Consider the following 23,913-nt stretch of genomic DNA (forward strand, 5'->3'; position numbering starts at 1 on the left):
CCCAGAATTCCCCACCCAGCATCAGGCTGGGGAATTCTAAGAGTTGAAGTCCACCCATCTTAAAGTAGCCTAGGTTGAGAAACACTACTTTATAGGGTCTATGAGGGCTGTGTGTCATGATTTACCCATACCTGATTTATATGAACAGTGATTAAAATGGCGTTTACAATTTTAATAAACATTTAAAAACCGCTATTAGGATAAATATTGAACAATGCATTATGGTCCAACATCACATTAACTTCCATGAGCTTTCTCGTTGGGTTTTCCAATATAATTTATTTTTAGTTAAACAATATAGTTTATTTTTAGTTTTCTAATTGTATTTTTATGGGGGTTTTATCTAAAAAAAGAAATAACCTAGTATTATTGTTGCCTAACTTCTTCCTTCATATACTGCTTTATTTTCCAGGGTTTCCAATATTCCACAATGCTACTCAAAGTAAATTCTGAATAAAATAGAAAGGAATATTGAAAAACGTAGAAGCTATATTTCCTGTAGTTCTCAGTATTCCCAGATGCCATTGCAAATATTGTGTGCTCAGTAATATCTTAGATCTGTACTCCTGCCATGTTATATATCCAGGTTTTCCTGCAATACCATTTTTTGTCAGTAAATTTGATGAAATGTCCAGCAGTGAAAGTTCCAGTATAGCTGACGTCAACTAAGTGTTTCATTCATTTCAGACTCCATTCAGAACTGGTATTAATTTCCAGACATCCTGTGAGTCTCAACAAATTATTTCAGATCAATATACTTTTTTTACCAGATTTTGGGGTGAACTAACTTGATAGCACTAGGAGAAAGTGCATAATACAGTTCCAGCTAGAATTAATTAGGTTAAATCCTATTAGGTAACACCGCAGCATACATTTCTTTCTACTGTAGATGTGTCAGATTGTTTGTGTTAATTAAACCTTCATATATACTAAAGCTTTAAATGTAGACAAAATGTGAAGGGCTGAGCTAAAGGGAAATGAACATGGTTCACTTCACCTCCAAGTTCTGGGCAACTAAATTAATGTTTTAAAAAAAAAAAAAAGATCTGAAGTAGTATAATTAATATGGGATGAATTCTTGTCTCTCCAGTTCCTTTCTTGTTTACTTTGGCTGCTTATAGGCAGATCTGATATTATTAATTTCCTTTTAACAAGGAAGTTTTGAGTATAATGCAGGATGGATAAAGCATCACATGGAAAACCCCTTAGGTCCAAAACATGTGCTTCTGACTACATATGCAGATTGTGACACTCATTCTCGCTTCCAGCTTCAGTTCAGGATGAATGCCTTCTGTCAAGAAGCAAAGTTTGCTATCCCCTTGTGAGGTACAGCTAACGGTGTTCAGGGCCTCAACCCTGTCATCTGGACTCCCTTTTGGGCTCATTTATGGAGAAAATGTGCCGGAATCAGCCATGGGTAAAAGGAAAGCTCTTAGAGATAAACCTAACATCTAACAGAGTTTCCTAAGCTCTTAGCATCACAAAGCCATATTCTTAATATTGTTCAAACAAAACATTTTAGCTCAGAAAACAGCCATGTCATTGAGTCACATCCTCCTAATTTCACTCTGGCTGCCTGTGTCCTCCTCTTTCTTTTAATTTATATTTACTCCCCATTGCTCCTCGATTTTTATTTTTAGGCTATATCTAGGGCAAGGTCGGGGTTAAATGTGTTACGTTGTAATACTCACAGGAAAGGCCAGACCACAAAAATCAGCAAGATGGTTATTTACCATAACCATATACAAAACCACAAGTAGCAAAGGTTCCCTCAAATACTTCAGAGACCTTATACATCTCTTCATTAAAGCCTGTTAGTGTTGTTACAGTTCACTTTGTCTCAAACTCACAACATGTAAAGATACCTCTTTTAAAATGCCAGTCACTATTTGAAAATGGAGGACAGTTAAGATATTTTTTTGTAGAAAAAAAAATAACTCTTTTTTAAAAAAAAACTAATTTCCAATGATTTTGTTACAGTTCAACAAAGGAGATTCTACTGATAGTGAGCTACAAATTATTTTAATCACTCCTAAGTAATGGAACCAGTCCTGTGATGACTGAGTGAGGGACGTCACCTCTCAGCATTACTCTTACCAAACACCATTAATACATGTGTAAGTAACTGTTTATAGTACGTACACATATAAAAGGAAGAAAGCCTATAAAGTTAACATTTCATAGAAGGGACCAAACAGTTTCTATAGGCTAAGGCTATATATAAAAATTTTGCTACTGCCTTCAAAACACTTGGGTATTGGTCATTTAACAGGAATACCTCAATCTCCTTATCATGTATGGAGTTTATCAGACCCAGGACTGGGTATGTTAACTCTGAACTCCAGTGCAAATACAGTGGGTACTTTACAAGGAGCTGTGAAACAGACTCAACCTCTTTATTTGAGCAGATGCATACTCGATCTTCATATGGAAGATGGGCATATTGACCAACTGTCACTCTAGTAGGAAAAGCATCTATATGAGCTAGGGAGAAGGCCACTCTATATGGGCTGTACAGAATCTTATAGAAGTAACTAGACAACCCATGACCCGTTGGGTCGTTGTTTCAGAGGTATTTCCTTACCAGAAAAACAGAATGACCAAGGGCAAAATAGCAGGGAGAGTGTGAGCGACTTGAGACTTGCTGCTGACTTCCCCATGGACTGCTTGTGGGGAGCTGGCAGGGAGTGTCAGAAATCTCCCTCCCTCCCTCCCTCCCTCCCTTCCTCCCTTCCTCCCTTCCTTCCTTCCTTCCTTCCCACATATAATATAGACTTGCACCATTTGCGCTCCCCTCACAACCCTCAGGAGAGCCCTAGTGAAGCCTCCTCCTCCTCAACTGACCCATGGAACTGCCTGCCATTTTGCTGGGAGGAGGTGGAACAAAGGGAGCCGCAGACCGTGAGAAAAACTGCCCCCTGCTTTCCATTCTGGCATGTCCCTAAGGGCCCCCTCCCTAAAAGGAGGAAGAGGGCTCAGCTGTCAACCACCAGTGCCCCCCCAGCCAGCCCTACCTCGCCAGCAGGCATCCAAGTCACTCCTCCCTCCTTCCCTCAACACCTACAGCCATTAATAGATTTCAGATTTCTGTCTCGTTTCCAAAGCAGCCAACTGCCACTCGCCCTTCGGGCCTTGCCACCAGCCAATTGGGTGCAGGGGACAGAGGGAGGCAAGAAAGAGGTCAGAGGTACACGATGATCACATGACCTGACCATGGCAGTGCAGCAGCACAGTAGTTCTTTATTGGAATTTGTTTATTCCAAGTAGATTGATGTATTCATATAAAACAAGATTACCAATGATGTTCCCCAAATGATTTATTTCCCTCAGAATCGTAGACATAATATGCATGGTTATGTCTACTGAGAATGTTGTTTGCCCAAATACATGATTGTGTGTGTGTGTGTTTTTAAGTTAAGCATGTGTGTGTTTAACCTTAATACCAAGATAAACTAGAGGTAAAAATATTTAGGTGTCAACAATTTCTGAAAAACCAGTGGTATATATGTCTTTCTCAGGATAGGCAATCACTTACATATATGAAGGCTGTTTCTGACAGAATGTTACTTCTTTCCATCCATAGAAAGAAAAAGACTGCTTTGTGGATTAGGGATACTCTGAACATTCCTTTGTTTCATTTAGCATTTTTGGTGAAGTATAAATAAGTTGATTAAAATAGTCTGTGCTTAATCTTTTCCTTCCAATGTTCAGTTGCTATGGCTTCAGTACTGCTGAATCTCTTTTTGCTTTTTCTCCTCCTTCCTGGACTTCTTGATGAGATGATTCCACACAGTGAGGGACCACCCAGCAAACAAGGTTACAATAAAATGCAGCCAGTCTTGCTTGTATGATTATGATCTGCACATTACTGCATATTGAAATTAGCTTTACCTTGAGATGGACCATCTTTGCAACTGAAATTGTGCTATACAGTATATACAATAAGCAGCTAGATACAGACCCAGCATGAGACAGCAATAAAGATACAACTTTTTTCTTGTTGTTCCCTTTTCTTTTGATTCCTTAAATTCCCTTGTGTGTTTCAACTTCAGCTCCCCAGCTACTTGCTTCTATTTCCACTTTTTGGAGGGAATTATTTTAGGAAAAAATGAATCAAAATATGTTGCAAAAGTTTCAGGATAATAATTTACCCCAGAAAATCTTTGCTTCTTGAAACACATGAGAAATATGGGGACCCTTTGAAAGCTTGTTTGGAGGACACAGAAAACAATAACAGTTGCTGTTGCTGTTATTGTTTTCAAATATTTTGGGTTTTGAAGATTCAAATGTGATAAATATTTCTGTTTATATATATATATATATATATATATATATATATATATATATAAATAAAATTTGGCCCAAGACATATGAATAGCCTCTTTTCATTGCTGTGTGCATCTTTATGTAAATTATATACATTGTTTTATATAAATAATACTAACTCTTTGCTGCCGTCCTGTGGTCATTTGGATTTTTGGAATCCAAATCTGGTAGCCTTATTATCATTACTTGCTTCTGAAATGTGGCAAATCCCTGGCTATGCAAACCTGCCATCCAGGCCTAAGGAAAAACGATAACATTGGTTAATGTACACCAGGTGACCAGCCGTGGACTTCTTGCTTCTAATGCTGACTCTGCTGGCTAAGGACTTGTCCTCTGCAGGTAATGACATGGAATCAGTGGAGCACTGCAGAGGCTGCTCAAAGCCCACTGGACTTTAAAATTATTTCTTAAATTTATTAAATTTAGCTTCTAACCTATTACCTAATGCTATTGGTTGTATTTATATTTTGTTTTGTACATGTCTTCCCTTTCCTGTGAGACTGTTTCAGAATATTACCCTCTGAAAACAAACCTGCAAAGAATCCAAAGCAATGAAGTCTGTCCCATATTTGAAATATTCCACTGTATGCACAAACTATGGGTGAGGTATCCTGAAATGCCCTGCAGTGCCCTGCCTGACCAGTAAAAGGAGATTAACCCTGATATCATCCATACAGTTTCAAGGATTTCCAGGTATCCTCTTTCTTCTTCCCACTATGGAAGATATATGAGGCAACAGGCAGTTCAGTGCATCACGATAAATATCTTGTATCATGCATAGCACCCCTCCAATTCCTGCTATGCTGCTTCATTGTGGCAAGAGTTCCTGCAATGGATGAAGGAAGAATGCCACAAAGACCATGTAAAAGATATTCAAATGCCATGATGTGTCTATCCCTACAAAGATCAGAACTGTACAAGCTATGGTATTCCCTGTGATACTCTATGGAAACAAAAGTTGGACTTTGAAGAAGCAGGACAGGCAAAGTATCGACGCTTTTTTGCTGTAGTGTCTGAGGAGACTCCTTAGAATACCATGGACAGCCAAGAAAACAAACAAGTGGATCATCAAACAAATCAATCCAGAGTTCTCACTCAAGCACTAATGACAGGCTTTTTAGAGGGCATAGGGAATGGCCTTGAAGGACAGGATGAAGAGCCGCTACCAAGTCAATGGTCAGATAAGCGGAACTTGAGCCCAGACCAAGAAAGTCCTGCCCTAGTTCAAACTAATATAAAGTGAAGGAGAAGGAAGCACATTCAGATTTGCAAGATTTTGTTACTGTAGCTGTTGCAATAAAAGTAGTCTTGACCTATATGACACTGGCTTCTTGTGTGGTCTACCTTGTAGGGCTCACAGGCTCAAATTATCCTACTTCTGACATATTATGTGAAGACCTAGTTGTCTGGAAAAAGCTCTAAAGCTTTCTAGGCTGAGAAAGGTGAAGGAAAGAGAAGAAGAGGACCAGCAGCAAAGTTGATCGATTCAATTATAGCAACAATTGGTGCACTGTTGGAAAACCCGAAGGACCAAGCTAGGGATAGATTGTCATGGAGAAAATCTATGTTGTTGCTAAGAGCCAACACCAACTAAATAGCACATAATCAATCAATCAATTGATCAATCATGCAGAGCAAGGCACAAGGGTGTTAAGTACTTCACCACTTAGTTTTGTTGGGAGAGATTTAATCATGTGCTTATTTAAAAACCAAGCACTAGAAGTTCTTCATATTAGCAAGAGTGTGATAATAAAGTATTTTGCTTTTAATAATGTCTATACCTTATCTACTATACAGTTATTTTAGATGAAAACTTTACCCAAACAAAATATTTTTTAAAAAATATCCTAGCCCATTCTGGCTTCTTATGCTTTGATGTCATCCAGCAAATTAAAAGAATGAACTCGCTTAGACATGAACTAAACAGCATGGACCAAGTCAGGAATAAATAGCGAGCGAAATAAAGTTGTGACTTAAAACACTGATCAGATTAAGGTTATCTCCTGATGGCTTTCCTCAATCTTTGTTCCCTGGAGGGTTCATTTTTCAACTGGCTGAAAAATCATCTCAAGGTAAAGAAATGAAACAATGAAAGTGTTCAAAGTAATTGGCTGGTGCACTGAGCCATCCATCAACAATTAATGTTAGATGGAGTATATTTCATTGATTTAAAAAAAAGGAAAGTATTGCTAGGTCCTTCCTTATATGAACATATTTTAAAAGCCAAGCATGTACTTTAAAAAATAAAAAAGTAATAAAAATTGAAATTGAAATAACAATATTTGTATTCTTGTGATATATACTGATGCACAATTGTTTTCTTCAACTTTTATCTGTGACTCCATTTTGCTAGCATCTCTAACTGGAAACAGCCTCTATTTTTCCTTACATGTACGTGTCCACATATTCAGTAAAATATGAGATTTTGAAGATTCCTAAGTGTAAACAAACAAACTTGGTAAGGTTAAATATGCAAAGATTTCTTACTTTTTAAATTATAAATTGAACTAATCTTATTTCAAACCATTTCTGTAATGTTATAGCCACCTTTTAATGTGCAGTAGGTTCCAAGCCACTTTATAAAGGGTTAAAAAATACAAAAAGTACAAAACAAACACATTTATCACAACATAAAACAGTTTACTAATCTGGGGCCCTTGGGATGGGGACAAGGAAAACTGTAGTACAACGTAAATGGAGAAAGTAGATTTTGGAAACGTGATTTATTAGAATTCAAATCCTAGCATTCTTCATTCTAGTGGGGAAGTCTCACTGGAGAGGACATTCTGCAAGTGCAAAGTGCAATACATACATACATACATACATACGTATGTATGTATGTATGTATGTATGTATGTATATAACCCACTACCTTGCCACCTCCCATTTGTAGGATCACAGAAAACTCTTCAGGGATGTATTCATTTATTTTCATTATTTATTTTACTATATTTTTATCATACTTCCCATTATTTTCCCCATGAAATTCTGAACATTTCTGTGTCCTGTGAAGTCTGCTACTCGGAAAAAATATCTAAAGGAAAATCTGCAGCATATATGTATGTGCTGCTAGTGATACTGGGCTCCAAAGAAAAGGCCAGAACTATATGATTAAACATTTGAGCATTTCTGAAGGGCATTTTTATGGGGTTGGCCTACAAAAGCCTACAATTGCTGTGGCTACTGTGGCCTTCAAAACAATCCACAAGCTGCATGAACCTATCATTAAAATTTGTTTATTTTATTAACAGCAGGGATTTTAATCAGTCAGCTCTTTTCTGGAGGATTTCTGTAGTTACTGTTTTAGCTTAGAGACACAGAGTCCTCATTCTCATAAATATATCTCACGCTGCTAAGCTGTTCTCAGCAAACCTGACTGAATCAGCTGGCTCTCTTTATATGATCTGTGGAAAATATTATTTTGCTGACAGACATAATTATAGAGTTTATATAACACCAAGGGAAAGCTATGCTCCCTTGTGGATTTTGAAATGGCTCTTAGTTTGTCTTCTTTTAGTCTGTAGTTGGCCTATTCAGCCTAGCTCCTTGTAAAGTGATTGTGTGTGTGGTGTAACAGCCACAGAGGTGCCACTGTGGAGATGATAAAGCTGATGGTACCTGAGGTCTAACCACAGAGACCTGATACATTTTCGTGGTTTCACTTCAAAGGCTGTTATCTCAGCTTCTTAAACAGTGTATGATTTCAGTCTTCCATATGCATATTATGGTTACTGATTTATGCCGGGCATATTGATAGTACAGACATTATCCAGAATAGTGCACAAACCCTGGTTTCTTGGCTAACCCTAACCTTAACCTATTTCTTTTTAACTATTGAAAAGTTTTGTTATTACCTCTACAATATTGCTGAGACATTGAAGCAACTTATTGGTTGTGCAGAAATAAATCTGATATTGCTCTGAATGGAAAACCTCCATGCAATGTTTTAGACTTAAAGTACTCATGAAAACGGATGGAAAGATAGATTCCCCAAACTGATCTAGATTAGAACTGATTCACTTCCCTGGGTTGCTATACATCGCTTGAAGGTGAAAACTGGCATTCTGAGGATGTCAATTACCTCATTGTCATATAGACTAGAGCGTAGGATGACTATTTGCCTTACTTTACCAGAGAGGGTTCTCTATTTGAAGACATTCCCAGGGTTGGCAGTGTGTTGCCCTCCACATATGCTTCAACAACATATTGGGTAAATGATGGGGGATCATAGGACTTGCAGTCCAACAACATCTGAAGGGTGACATTTTGCTACGTTAGAGCTATCTGTCCAAGACCAATATATAGGTAAAAAACATTGGAAAGGAAATCTAAGTCTTAAAGCAGTCAAGAGTTAGTTCCTGAAAAATTGTGCTCCCTCAATATATCCACCCATATCCCATTATGATTCCCCAGGTGTGCAAAGCTTTGCAATGCTGTCATGGTGCCTTTTCTCAGTGATCAATACAGTACCATTTCCTTATCCTTGGTCTGTAGAAAAGACATTGTGGGAAGCAGCCCTATCTTCTTCCCACAGCTTTGCTAACTATTTGTTCAGCCTTTTGGAGATGTTGTAAAAAGAATTAGGAACTAAGATATATGCTTTTTAACTTTGCATTCACTTAGATTGCAACATATGATACAGCAATAGTTATGCAATTAAAAAAACATTTAAAGGTTAAGATTAGGAGAGCCAAGTACCGTGCATATTCCTTGCCAGGTTCATTCTGGGAAATCTAGCTGTTACTACATGGGTGTTCCTTACATGTGGGCAGAGAGAAACAATGCCTTAAAAACTGGCACAGGTTCCTGGCAGTAACAGGAATGGCTGGCTACACTTTTAATTAGCCAGTCACCATACCTTAAGAAAACAGCTCCAGTTTTCCACTGCTTTCTGGTTCTATGCATGGCAAATGTTTTCAATCCTTTATTCATTAGCAACACAGAATATAAAAAGGTTCTTCCTAAGAAGCTATTTTTATTTACGTGCTAGCAAATTCCACTGAGCATGATAAAACTTATTTCTGAGCATGTAAGTATATAAGATGCTTATGAGAATTTTAAGTCCAGCAAATTATTTCACACAGTGCCAAATGTGATGCCTGTGGAATCTCCAAAATAGAACATGAAAATAATCTCTTTCTCCTGGTGACTGTTACATTTCCTCAAGTACAGAAAGGTCCAAGGATGCAGAGTTTTGTTTGCTTTGGATCTTTAAAAAAATGAGACTTCTTTTGTCTATAATATTTAATACAAAAAATTGCAAACAAGACATAATGAAATCAAATATACTTCAACAGCTGATAGCAAAACTGTTGATATTATATCAGATTCTCTGTAAGCAGCAACGCTCCAATGAAACTTCAGTTTTAACCATTCTCCCTAAAATCTTTCAGTGTTACCCATTTTGTGAATGTGCACATGTGAACCACTGTGAATGTGCTCTCTTTGAAATCTGATGGTTGTCTTCCTCAAAAAGCTACAGAGAGATTCCAGGAGATTAAGGATTTTGATCACCCAGTCAAATTTGCTGAATTTTCCAAAGTTTGGGACAAGAGAAAGTGCTCTCACCTTTACTTGGAGATACCAGAAGTGAACCTGGAATCTCCTGTAATAGAAGGCATATATTTTATGAAATTGCTGTGATGTCTCTTCTTGATGATTGATGCTGAGTAAGGATAGTATGAGACAGTTTTATGTGAAAATGTTGAGGCAATCTGTATAAAATAGTACTTCTGGCCTGGCTAACTGCTTGGAAAGAACTATGACTAAAATAGCTTAATATTTAAACGAAGAGTCATTTACCAGTCAGTGAAGTGCTGATTCATTTGAATAATCTAGTTTTGCTTTTTCCAAAGACATCCCAGAACACATTCATCAATTTTTCAGTAGTTTTTTTCCCCTATTCTTTCCTCTGTACTTCTGCAGTTTCTTTCCTATTGTAACACCAAAATGAATGCCAACTTATATATATAAGCTGTTGTGGTACAGTTGTATTGGACACGCTTCCACCATAACTAACTTAGAGGTACTTCCCAGGTACTTGTAGACTTGAACATAAAATCTGTTTTGAAATCTGTTCTGTTCATAAAATATTTTTGAAATCTGAAATGTGTAATATGTAATGTGTCTATTATTCAGACCAATGAATATATACAACCCCACCAAGGCTGGAACATTTAAAAAATACTAACAAGGATGATTTGTGTCTGGGTTTGATAACTAAAGCCTCATCACATGAAACAAGAGTACGTTAAGCAAATGGTGAGCTCTTTTAATTCTTTTAGATTATTTTCTTTGGAAAAGTTAAGAAGCTCTTTTTTTATCATGAACAATCGAATGTGGTGTCTTTTGCAGCACTGTGGGGAAAACTTTCAAAGGAAAAAAGGAGTAATCTCATATTGCATCTGTCTGACAGTTCTCCAGGACTGAAGTCAAATAGTTGAGGTTTGCCACAAACCAAGCAGCAGCTTATTTGCACTAAGAGAGGGCACACATGGAACAGAGGTGGCCTGAAGCATACCTGGCATGTGCATCGATGCTCCATGTTTACTTTAATCCTTAATCTCATAGAGTGGCTTCCCACAGATAAACAGCCCTGACCTGTGTGGGTAGCTTTGTTTTCTACTGTGCTTGTGTAACATAATATGTAGCTGTTGTAATGGGGCTGATGGGAGAAAAAGACTGCTTTCTGACAATATCATTCCCAGACCACTGCAGAAAAAAAGAACTGCTCTCCTAAGTACAGAAATAAGCTAGTGTTCCTAATAGAATTAACAGATTCTGTCTTTGCTTCCACCGAACATGTTAGGTATTCTCCCTCTCAGGAATGTATTTATTTATATTTTAATCGTATGACTCCTGATGGTTTGCAAGAAAAAGCAGCATGATGGAATAATCAAATAATAATATAACCAATCAAACCACATTATATTATATTAAGGGCTCTGTTTCCTGATTATATTAACATCTACTGTTTTGATTTTTCTTGGCTGCTATATATATTTATTTTTTGTATTGTGTTTGTACTTGGTTTTAATTGATTTTATGATTGTTCGCTGCCCAGAGTCACTTGTTTGAAATGGGCAGCCACAGAAATTGAATAAATAAATAAATAATCTTAAAACCAGAGCACATAAACAGTTCTCCAGCTTTATTTAAACTAATTAGAATAGCCCTCTGGAAGAATTCTATTTGAATTTGCTTCTGAAAGGCAAACAGGTTGGAGCAAGCCTAATTTCTGTTGATAAAGTAGTCTACAACAAGGGAGCTATCCTCCCATGTTCCCAGTTTCTCCCATCCTCAGCCCATTGGATCTCCCAGTAGTCCTTGTACCAGAAAGTCAATTTTAGATGGAGGTAGTCCTGAAGGTACTTGGCACCAAGCCACACAGGGCTTTACAAGTTAAAACCAGCACCTTAACTGCACTTGGAAATCTATTGGCAGCCTATCTATAGGGCTTGTGTTGCAGGTGTAATATGTTCATGGCCTCTAGTAATAGCATATGAGCTGCTGCACTTTATACCAATTACAGTTTCCAAATTGTCTTTAAAAGCAGGTCACAGAAGGCATTGCAATACTCCAGCTGGGTAGTGATGAGAGCATGAGTTACTATTGCTAGGCCCTCCCATTCCAGGTCTGCAATTAGTGCCTCTGCCAAAGCTGGGCAAAGGCCCTCCTGGCCATGGCTTCTACCTGTCTATCCAGCATTAGACATGAATCCCAGAAAACCTGAAGTCATGGAACTGCTCTGTCAGGGGAAGTGCCACATCTCTGAGAAACAACACCAGAGTTGAAACAGAACCTTGATGTACCAACAATAGTTTTGTCTTGCTTGGATTCAACTTCAGCCTGTTTATTTCTATCCAGACCCTAACACCCTTTAGACAATTGAACAAGGCTTCAACTACTTCAACAGTGTGACCCAGGATGGTGCTGTGTAATTGGGCATCATCCCCATATTGATGTTAATACACCCTAAAGTGACAGAATAATTCTCAGTGACTTCAGGTACATTTTGAAAAGTAGTGGGGAGAGGATCAAATCCCATGGCAATCCAAACATTGGAGGTCACAGAGCCAACCTCTCCTTCCCTACAATCATTGGCTGAAACTACCCACTGAAACACAGCACTTCGTCCTGAATGCAAATAAGTGGTCCAGAAAAATACCATGGTCAATGGTATCAAAAGCCCTGAGAAGTCTAATAGGACCAGAAAGGGTGCAGTCTCCCCTCTAGGTCTCAAGTCCCAACAAGAGTCATCTACTAGTGCAGCCAATACCATTTCTGTTCCATGTCTAGGGCTGAACTTTGACAGAAAAAGATCCATATAAGCTGTGTTCTCTAGAGTGCTCTGTAATTATCTTCCCACCACTATTTCAACAACCATCCCTAAGAAGGGAAGGTTAGACACCAGTAGTAATCCAACGTGATCCAGGGAGGCCATCTTAAGACTCTTTCAAGGCAGAAGGAAACACCACCTCTAGCAATGAGGTATTGCCTATTTCCCAGAGGCAGCTGGTCACCCCCCTGGCTCTCCACAACCCACAAAAGACATATAGTAAACCCCTTACATGTCCTACAGTGGCAGAAGACATGTAGTAAACCCCCATCCATTACATTAAAGTCCACAGGCCAGAAGGTATCCCTGATAATGTGGCAATACATCACCCCAGTTTCTATCATGGACCCCACCCATGAAAAGTCAAGATTTTGACGTATCTGAGTGACTTTGTCAGGAAAGTGTTGTGCAACATGGTCACAGCTGTCAGGCAGTTCTGTCAATGACTCCCTCTCCAATAGGAAGTTTGCAACTGTAAAGGGCAGAGGGAATGAACTTGAGGGACTAGATGAAAAGCCACTACCAAGATAACAATCATATAAAGGGAGAGAGGGGAGAAGCGCATTCAGACTTGCAAGATTCTGTTACAATAGCTTTACAATAAAAGTAGTATTGACCTATATGACATTGGATTCCTAGTCTGATCTATCTTGAAGGGCTGACAGTAATCTTAAACAAGGTAGCCAGCCAACAGCCCACCAGTGCAGTAAAGGAAGAGAAGTAAGAGTGCTTCCTTTCTCTTATTGCCATGACTAGTTTTCAGAGGGAGTTTAGGGTTTCCCCCATGGATCTGGTGGGCAGGTCAAGCAAGGCCTTGGTCACAGCCTGGAATGGATAGTGGCAGAGACCTTAGACCAGATTACTGTTCCCTGTTCATACCGATCCCAGGGTACACCATGGTTCTCTGAGGAGCTCCAGGAGGTGAAACACAAGAAGAGAAGCCCGAAGAGCTGTTGGAAAAAGATGCAGAGTGAATTCAAACAAGCATTAGTAAAAGCCCATGTTTACACTGTAGTGATAAAGGCAATTTCTTTTGCCTGAAATATGTGCATACCCCTTCTTCGTCCCTTTCCAACCTTAGTGAGCAGGCTGAGCATAAATATTTTCTCTTTTGATTGATAAGTCAGTATTGGGTTAAATCAGAATATAAAAATCCTTTCAGACATTTGCTTATATATTCTACAGATCTGTTATCAACCCCTGTCTTTATTTCATTTATTTCCTTTCAGTTACCGAGTATAACTGGAAATGACTAACTGATATATTCTTATAGTTCACTTAGACACTGAATTTTACAAAAGATCAGATCCTGGCTCCTGAAGTCCTGGCATATATGAGACACTAAATGACTGTGGTTTGCAGGGAAGGTTTGCATATTTCTCATCAGAAATACCATATTTTGCAAATAAGATACAGTCCAAAGACCATTACTACTACCACAAATCTTATAAGTGAACAGAGAAGATAGATTGGGCAACAGATCTAGTGTGCAATCCTTTGCATATTTACTCAGAAGTAAGCATAATTGTGCTTAGTAGAATTCACATCTAGGATATTGTATCGACAGCATAAAAGACCTACTGTAAGATTTAAAATGCATCTGCATCTATTACATCATTATCTCTCCCAACCTGGATGAGAGTGACTGCTCTTTAGAAATGCTAACTGCACTTCTACATAAAACCTTCATTTGTATATGTATAGCATAGAAGTGTATTATAAAAGTGACAAAGGGGTCAATCCATGTAAGAAATAAGCAATCAGTAAGATATTTAATAATGGGTCAGATTTTATACCACCAAATATATAGAATGGAGCTAAAAAGTAATAGGCAGAAGTCTTTGAATTAAGGTCTTTGAATATTATGGCTTAAACTCACATTTTAAGCAGTTGCTTTGCATATAAACCCATAAGCACAACACATGTAGAAAAATTATGATATTTCTGACTATCAGCCATTTAGTAACTTACTATAATTCTTTCTGGATTGATTAGCAAGTTCCAATAAAGAGTGTTAATTGGTTCTAAACATTTCATTACGGTTTGCTTGAATGCAGCATTTTACAAGCATAACAGTTCATCATATTGCTGGAACAAGTACAATGCCGCATCTTTAAAATTCTACACAAATAATAGATTGGCTACACTGCTACTTTTTCAGAGTGTTAATAAAATCTCTCAAGCATGCTGAGAGCCCATGGCCAGAAGGATTCTCGAGAGATCTTTTATAGGATACTTATTTTTGTTATGAAATTCCTCAATGCCTTTTTGCTATCTCCCTAATGATCAGTTAAATAGGGTCTCCTGAGAATGCCTGAGTCAGAGTCAACTTGAAAACTGCTGAAGAAACATCCTCTCTTACTGGAAATGATTCCCATCAAATTGCCTTCTACCATGTTTAGACTAACGGATCAGTAACGCTAAACAGAGGGAGCTAAGTTCACAGTACTTGAGAAGTGCCTGTGTGTGAAAAGAAATTGCCTTTGTCTGGCCTGGTTACTTTAGGACATGCTGTCCAAAAAATACATTGGACTCAGACAAATGGCTTTGAACTGCTGCCAAGTGGCTCTTTAAAATAATGAAGTGAGAGATTCAAAAGTTACCATTTCCTTTGAAAAACTTCTCTTGACCCATGAATTAAAAGGATCCATATTTATTACCCTTAAGATCATCCCAGGACACTTTGGGCCAGGTTCAGGGAGCTCAGATCATGCTAGTCTCTAATAGGCTTCCCTTCACTGTCTCCACTTAAGACTCACCAAAGTTTTAGCTTAAGCATTTTTCTGAAGCTAGCAGAGGACATAATTTTAGTTGTATTTAATTCGGCGAGGTTTATATTTTGTATTAATGCATTTTTAATAATCTTTGTTTTTCTTTCCTAATAGTTCTAACCATGTTGTTGTTATTTTTACTTTATTAGATCCATCCATTCCAGTGGACTCTTGGTTGCTAACAGAAAACAATAAAAGCACAGTTAAAAGCACAGAACAACACAGGGAGCCCAGACTAAAATAACCATAACAATAGCAAACTGCACCAAAGGCCCCACAGACACATTACCTCAGCCCTGAGACCAAAGCCAGGTCTTAAGGGCTTTTTGGAACTTAGGAGAGAGGTTGCCATCTGTATCTCTGGGCGGATGCTGTTCCAGAGGGCAGGGGCCATGACTGAGAAAGGATGCTTCCTTGGTTCCATAAGATGACAACATTTAATAGAAGGGATCCGGAACATATCTATTCTGCTGGAACATACCGGGTGGGTAGAAACAATTGGAGATAGGCCGTACCTCAAATATCCAGGCCCTATGTCATGAAGGGCTTTATAGGCAATAACCAGCATCTTGGACTGCACCCAGAAGCCAACTGGCAACCAATGCAGTTGGCATAGCAGCAGTGACACATGGGCATATCCAGAAGCACCCATTGTTGCATTTTGTACCAGCTGGTCTTCAAGGGCAGCCCCATGTAGAGTGGATTGCAATAATCTAGTCATGAGATGACCAGGGCATAAGTCACCTCCCAACTGAAGGGCTTCCCAGTCAAGGAAAAGGCATAACCAGGACACAAGATTACCCTGTGAAAAGACCCTCTTGGCCACAGCTGCCACCTGCTCTTCAAACAGTAGCTGTGAATCCAGAAGGAGGAAGTGCTACCCCATCCATGACCAGTGATGGAAACATCCCTGACCCTGGGGGCCAAACAGCTACAGTCTTGTCAGGACTGAGCTGAAATCTGTTCTCCCCATCCAGACTTGAACAGCCTCCAGATACTGGCTCTATACATCAACAGCTCCACCTGCACTTCCCCCATCCCAGCTCCACCAAAGGTCAGACAAACACGACCAGTACTGTACCCCAGTCTGAAACGTGAAACCCAGTCTGGACCCATTTCAGGTCCAGATAATCTGTTTCCTCCAAGATCCTCTGAAGCTGCTGTCCGACCTTCTTCTCTACAACCTTCCTCACAAAAGAAGATTGTGACTTGTTTGAAGAGAAAGAATACAAAACTGCTACTATTCCCTTTATATCCTGATTGTGGAGTTTCCAAAGGCATGTGGCTAGCTTCTGTAGTATTTGGATCTTAAACAGCTTGAAGCTTTGCTCTGATCTAGCAGAACTTTTTAAAATTTCTTACTGACATGCTGATTTTTTTTGCAAAAGGGCTCTTCCACTAGACTTGGATATCTTGCTCATTCATAATGGTCACTCATCTTCCATTAGGGCACTATTCATCATAGCTGCTCAAAAGTGGTAGCTATTCCAAGTACTTTCTTTCCAGGGTGAGATCGAGATCAGTTTTCCTCTTAAAAGTAATTGTGGATCGGGGAGCTGAAAGATTTTAGAAAACCTATTTGGAGCTGGCTGGCAATAACAATGATGAAGTTTCAAGATTGCTATTGGTGGGTTAAAATACACTCTATTTAAATTTTCAAGACATGATTATGTATCTGTTTTCTTGCTATCGGTCAATCTCTATATTTTAAAATAAACAGATATTCTAAAAAACACTATTAGATAGCTATAATTGTATGTTTGCTTTAAAATAGTGTTTAATATCATATGGATTAGTAAGTATATAAATTGTATAGGAATTTCAGAGCCAGCCTACTGAATTTGGAGAAAGATGTTTTCTTTTCTTGGAAGATACTAGAACCAGGTGATATTCTGGACTTCAAAGAGATTTGACCTACACCAAGAACTACACACTTTATCTTGTAAAAGATCAACGTGTGCATTATTTTTATTCCCAAGATCTTGCAGACACTAGATATGTATTAAAATAGAATAACCTTCCAGCCCCATGTCTCAGTAAGTTAATATAGTAACTTTGGAGGACAGTAAGAGTGGGCTGATTTTCACAAATGCATCAGTTGCCTTTTGCAATATTTTATGGATTGCCAAAAATGTTTAGAATATCTATTCTGAAATGAAGCTCAAAATACTTTTTTTGTCATGCTAACTGGTCAGATCAAGAAGCTTTTCCATCATGATGTCATAGCATTCATTATGTGTTTATCAAATAAAAGCAGAAGGAAATCTTATTGTAAGGGATGAAGGCTATTTATTTACTTATATAAAATTTTATTCTTCCAATTTAAAATATGAAATACAATTTCTACTAGTGAGCTTAAAAACTAAAAAGCAAGTTACACAATAGAAGGAGAAGAGGGGGAAGGGAGCTCAAGTTGACTAAGTGGTAAGTTGACATTTCTACCCAATATTCAATAACTTGAAGGCATGAAACCTGAATGAAAAATGCTGCACTTGGAGATCAGGAAAACAATAGTTGTGTATAGTATAGGGACTTTTGGCATGATGTGCCCCTCTTTCCTTGCATTTATCCACTTGCTCTCCCTTTGCCTTTGAGCCCCATCACTACCATTTGTCAGAGAGAATGAGCAGAAGAGTAAGCCAAGAGTGGCAGCCATTCCTCCTCCTGGTACTTCCTAATACTTTCTGGTTCTTCCTTCTAGGTCAGTGAATGAGCAACTGTTAATGGTAAGAAGCTCTGGTGTTTGTCACTGAGCCCCGTGTTGAGGCAATGGGCTAAGCAAAGGCTATCTATGTGATAGATAGATAGATAGATAGATAGATAGATAGATAGATAGATAGATAGATAGATAGATAGATAGATAGATAGACTGACTGACTGACTGACTGACTGACTGACTGACTGACTTCAGATGGAAGCCAACTTCAAAGACATGAAAATCCAATCCCTATTACAACTCTATACTATGGCAGGGTTTTTCAAACTGGAACCCTAGGATTCTGAAAGAATTTGATGGGGTTCAGTGACAAACTAAGGGGAAAAAACTTGAATGCAGGCAATTTTCTATCATTAGATCTTTGCCTTTCTAGAGGTTCCAGGAATGTTTCCTTTAACTAACAGCTTCCTCAGCCTTGAAAAAGTTTGAAAAACCCTGTTACTGTTTTAGTTTAATCTAAATCTGCATTATGAAGGAAAAAAAGAGGAAAATCACAGCTCTTGGTGCTCCCTAAAATTCACCCAGAATCACCATGCACAGGATGACATTCAGATGTAAATTAGTCACTTTCCAACACTGTGGAAATTGTTGTTCTACCTTCCAGATTGCCCACCTAATTATTTTATTTTATATTCAATTAAATCTACTTTATCGTTGCTCTTTGTTTTATGTTCCACAAAGTTTGTCACAGCCATGTGCCCCAGACCACTTCTCCCACACAAAGGTAGGCCTTGCTTGTGTTCTGCCTCCTCCTTTGTTGAATAGGCCTGTCCTTCTCTATCTTTTGACAGCTCCTATCCTTCCAACAGGCTAGTCTATACTCATGATTGCAACTGTGTACAGAAACAATACATTTGTGAAATTAAAATAAAGTATTGCTTTACTTGACCAAATTTAGTTACGAAGTGCTTCTTTTTGGAAATTGCATTTCACTGTTTTTTGTTTACAAGGGGAAAATTGAAAGAAATTATACTTCCCTTAAGGAACTGCTGAAATTCTGTGGTTGTTCCTGTATACCAAGTTTTTGTATAATTAATTTGTAGATAGTTATATTTTCTAGTTTTAGGGAAGTTACTTGAATGCAACTTTACATTTTATTTTTCAGCCTGAGTTCTTAAACCAAAACTATATGGCCTTGTGCCTCTAACTATGAAATAATAATGGGAATTGGTTTCTGTATGTGTGTGGGTGTGTGGGGGAGAGAGACAAAAAAAAATTCAAATATTCTCTAGGAAATAATTGAAGTTTACTGGAAGTGTTAAGTCATATTCTTCATATCATATTCCAAAAATTGATGATTTCCATGAGTTTTCCATATAACTACAAGTGTGCTTGTATCTATTTTTATGAAATGGTTTCAAATACCATTTAATGTAGTTTAAATGTCCGGGCAGTTCTGTCATAACTGTTTTGTAGGAAACTGAAAATTTCTTCAAAGAGTTACACTCAGTTGCAGCTCAGCAGCTGAAATGTCCGCTGTCCATAGAACTGACAATCCAGGGCAAAACTACCAAAAAAGTATACACTTTCACTAATAGTAATTGAAAGGATTTATAACAGAACCATTAAGAAGGGCAAATCAGCGTACACTACTGCTGTACTTAGACATTCTTGTTATATTAGTATTAGAAATAAATGGTGTACGTAATGGCCAACATATTAAAATTTCATGGACTTTCCATCTCTCTCTCTCTCTCTCTCTCCCCTTTGTATTTAGTGAAGAGAATTTTTGTTTCAGTAACATTGCTTTTTGAACTTGGCATTAACTTAAGTGATTCTTACCATACCATAATGTATATGCTGTTCTGAGAATATACATTGGATACCCGCACACAGTCACCATGCCATTCTTGAGGCATTTTCCTATCATTCAAGGCTAATGGAACCATATGCTCAAATCCCATGGCATGGGAAATTATATATATACTTTGATAACCCCAATATTTCTACATTCAAATATTATACCTTACACATTAAATTCTTTCTCTTCTTTATGAATGAAAAAAAATTCTGTTATCCCATTTTTACTGATGGAAAATCAAAGCACAGCATAGTGCTTCCTATGAATAGGATGTTTCTCTGCAAACAGAGAAACTTTGCTGGAAAGTAAAGAACTGTAGGTAAGCTTTATGTTCAAATATAAATGATCACACTGTAGTTTTTTTTATTTTAAAATCTAACATAGATGATTTATATTAAAGGAGGGCTTAACACATCATGCTAAGTCAGAATATTTGCTCCTTGTTGCTGTACAATCTGGTTCACAAATAATGCTAAGGTATAAGCCACAGTGTCAGACCAGAATGGCTAAACTCATATATCAGGTGAAATCAAACATTATAGCTTTTTGCCATGTGTCAACCACCCATAGCGAAATGGGTTAAAATTAATCTATGGCAAAGAACCAACCATTTCACATTACATGTGTCAGTTGGCAGAGGCTTATAATAATCCCTGGTGCTTGTTTTATTGGTAAATTTGCTTGAGCGGTCAAGCAAACTAAATCAGAGTAGTTCATTGATAGACGAATGGTAACATTAAAAAAAAAAGAAACAAAATGCCTGTCGCCGATTTCTTTTTTGAGATATTACTTTGCACTTTATGTTAATTTTTTAATTTATGAGGATCATGGCCAGAACAAAGGGTTAAAAAAACTCCTTTGCATGCATATACTCTCACTGCATTCTCGGTCTCAAGACAGTTAAAAGCTCTATGCATGTAATTTACTTTTTAAAATCTTTTATGCAATTGCTAATTATAAGCCTGACATTATGTTTAGTTTGGCTCTTAATCTGGTACAGTGAGTTGAACTGTATAGCATAAAAGTAATCTATGATTATGGTCATTACCTTGAATGTCTACAAAAAATTAGACAATTTAATGAAGAAAATGGATCCATGAGAAGCTATTAGCTATAATAGCTAATCTAAGAATATAACCATTATTATTGTTGTTGTTGTTGTTGTTGTTGTTGTTGCTAACATATGTTTCCCAACTTCTAAACTTGAAGAAGCATCTGGTAGCTACTGTTAAGTACTGTTTGATCTTTCAAAGCAGTTCTTAAGTATGTGGTGAGATAAAAGCCATTGCTGTGTCTATTAAATTAAGCAATTTATACTAAAAGGTTTTCAATCTTTTAGATAAATTGTTTATATCAATTTTCCATAGAAAATGGAATATTTAGAGTCTTCTAAAGTGAATGGATATTTTGCCTGAAGACTGTTGTTGTAAGATCTATTGTGTAACATGTTTGTAAAGAAAATGTGTACAGTTTATGGCAAATGATTATGGCAAATGAGAGTTTATGGAATATTTAAGGAGTATTCCAACTTCCATCTCTGTATATAAATATACAGCTTCTATAACTCAGAGCTGCAGAACTAATTATGTATGCTCGCCACATATTAATAACAACAGTATTCCTAATTTCATTAAGATTCTCTTCATCATGTATTAATTATTTTAGTTATCCCATTGAGAACTAATATCAAAACCTGACAATACCAATTCCCCAGATGCATCTTGTGGTTCCTGAATGTGGTTGCTATTCACTACTGTTGTGTCTGACAATTGCAAAGAGAGAACACCTTTTGGTCCACAGGATGAAAAGCTGAATTCATAGAGACTGCTTTGGAAGGGAAAAAAAACTCCTTACTTTTAAATAGAATTTTCTCATCTCTAATGTGATTCTTAAGAATTGTATACAGAAGCATTAGTCAGAGATGATGACCTCTGAAATTTGATCTAGTTCAGAAACATGCAGGCTAAGAGGAAGTAGCTAAGATATTTGCAACTCTGTCACAATCCATATATGTTAGGAGGGAATTAGCCTCCATTGGACACTCTTGTTTAGGCCCATGTATAATCCTCATGTCCGTTCTTTGGGGTTTAGGTGAAGGTGAACTTGCAGAGAACTAATTGGCTGCTCTTTGTTTTATTTATGAAGCTATGCCAACCTTTTCAAACACAACATGGATTGGCTGCTCTTTCTGCCATTTACAAAGCCAACCTCCTGCCCTCACTAAAGATATTTTTGGAGTATAAACATAGTTAATACGTTTTGAAATACCAAAACCTTGATTGCATTAACATGCCATGTACTTGAAAAAAAAAAATGAATTGGTTCCTGATTATACTAGACCATGGTTTGTTCTAATCATAGTTAATTAAATAGGCCATACAGGCCTAGTTCACACATAACACTAAGCCATAAGCCATGAAAACCTAACAGGCTCTATTAATTGGATGCAGTTGTGCCTGTTTGTAGGACCAGAGGGAAGTGGGGCAGAACACACAGCAATCAAAATTTGTGTGTGCACAAGAGTACCTGTATTAATCCTATATGAATCTACACTGCCATGCTCTAAGTAGCAAATGTATTCTTTATATATTGTTCAAATTCTCCTTGAACTCATTTCCCTTTTTTTCAGCCAAAAGCATACAAGAGTTCCCTAAAACTAATTTAAATGGGGGGAGGGATGAACTTTTTTTAGTGCCTTGGGTTAGATAAGGGTATAGAGAGCACAGTTTTCACCTGAGTTGTGGTTTGCTTGATTCTCCTTTTTCCTTTAAATAGCAGTATCACGTGGCATGTATTTTTAATAAAACTCATTTAAAAACAAATATGTAGGTCTATCTATGGAAGTTTTTTGTTTTATTTCCTCCTTTATTTCCTGTTTTGTGATGCAGTACCAAGACTCTTAAAAAGGCAAAGACTGAGTCAAATTTTCTTTAGAATAGCAAGTTTTATGCTGCTCTTGAGACTTGCAGCCTAATTAAATATCTGAACTCTTGCTTTTATTGAGCAATAAACTCTGAGCTTGTGGTGACTTGGAGAACCATTCCATTTGCAAATCATGTGGCTGAGTGACTGGCATGGCTTTCATATTTGACATTTCAAACAGCTCAGAAGACAAATGAGTAAGAAACAAGAATTTCTTCCATGAATGGAAACCAAGTTAATGTCAACATAATTAAATTGTAGAATTTATAGCTCAGTTTGGGAAAACAGACTCAACTTCATGTGCCTTCTGGGCAAGTTCTTTGGGGTATTGTTCAATGTATAACTTTGCATTACTTACATGAGCAATCACGCATTTCATCCTGACCTGGAAGTCCCACAGATCCTTCAGCTACATGATACTGTCATGGAATATGGCAAACCACCCTTTCACCAGAAAGACAGGAGTGCTGCTCCTAGGATATGAGACTATCCTGTGACTCATCTAGAATAAATGGGCTATACTGGACTGGCCAAAGTGCTGTGAAAGGTGTTCTTGGTACTCTTAAATATTCTCAACTATGGTGTCAGTTGGGTGATACTCTTGAACCAATGTAAGGAATCCCAGCAAAAGTCATCATGGTTGACAATTGCAAGAAAAACCCTGCCTGTCTGAAGACAAAAGGACACCAGAAAGTTATAAGTTATAGAAACTGAAGAAGACTTTAGAATGGGGCTGTTAAGACCAAATGTAAGCTTGGGCAGAACATGATCCATACACATACACAAACACACATACTGTATACCTACACACAAACATTCCTCTTCTGCAATTCATTACACATATACAGTAATTTCATGAAATGGACTGAAAATACAGTTGTTGCCACATATTTTTAAAGTCTTCATATACAGTAAGGCAATTGGTGGCTCTCGTGTTACTACAGAAAAAAGTTGTGATTTAATAATTGTGCTGCTTTATGAAATTGTTGTTTAGGCTGTTTGATCTTTGCTTTGATCTCAGCTTTGTCTTAATACTGAA

The 23,913-nt window shown here is 37.6% G+C and overlaps 1 long non-coding RNA gene across 1 annotated transcript; it reads left to right on the top strand.

Moving 5' to 3' along the window:
- Positions 1–1,985: 1,985 nt before the first annotated feature.
- On the top strand, positions 1,986–17,163 carry LOC112540124 (uncharacterized). Its single transcript, XR_003084197.2, has 3 exons — positions 1,986–2,117; positions 10,465–10,587; positions 15,585–17,163. It is a non-coding gene; the product is annotated as an uncharacterized LOC112540124 (long non-coding RNA).
- Positions 17,164–23,913: the final 6,750 nt, after the last annotated feature.

Source organism: Python bivittatus, unplaced genomic scaffold (genome assembly GCF_059951505.1).
Source record: "Python bivittatus isolate LINGU-HERP-01145 unplaced genomic scaffold, Pbiv_v1 ctg000350_np1212, whole genome shotgun sequence".
Taxonomy (NCBI): domain Eukaryota; kingdom Metazoa; phylum Chordata; class Lepidosauria; order Squamata; family Pythonidae; genus Python; species Python bivittatus.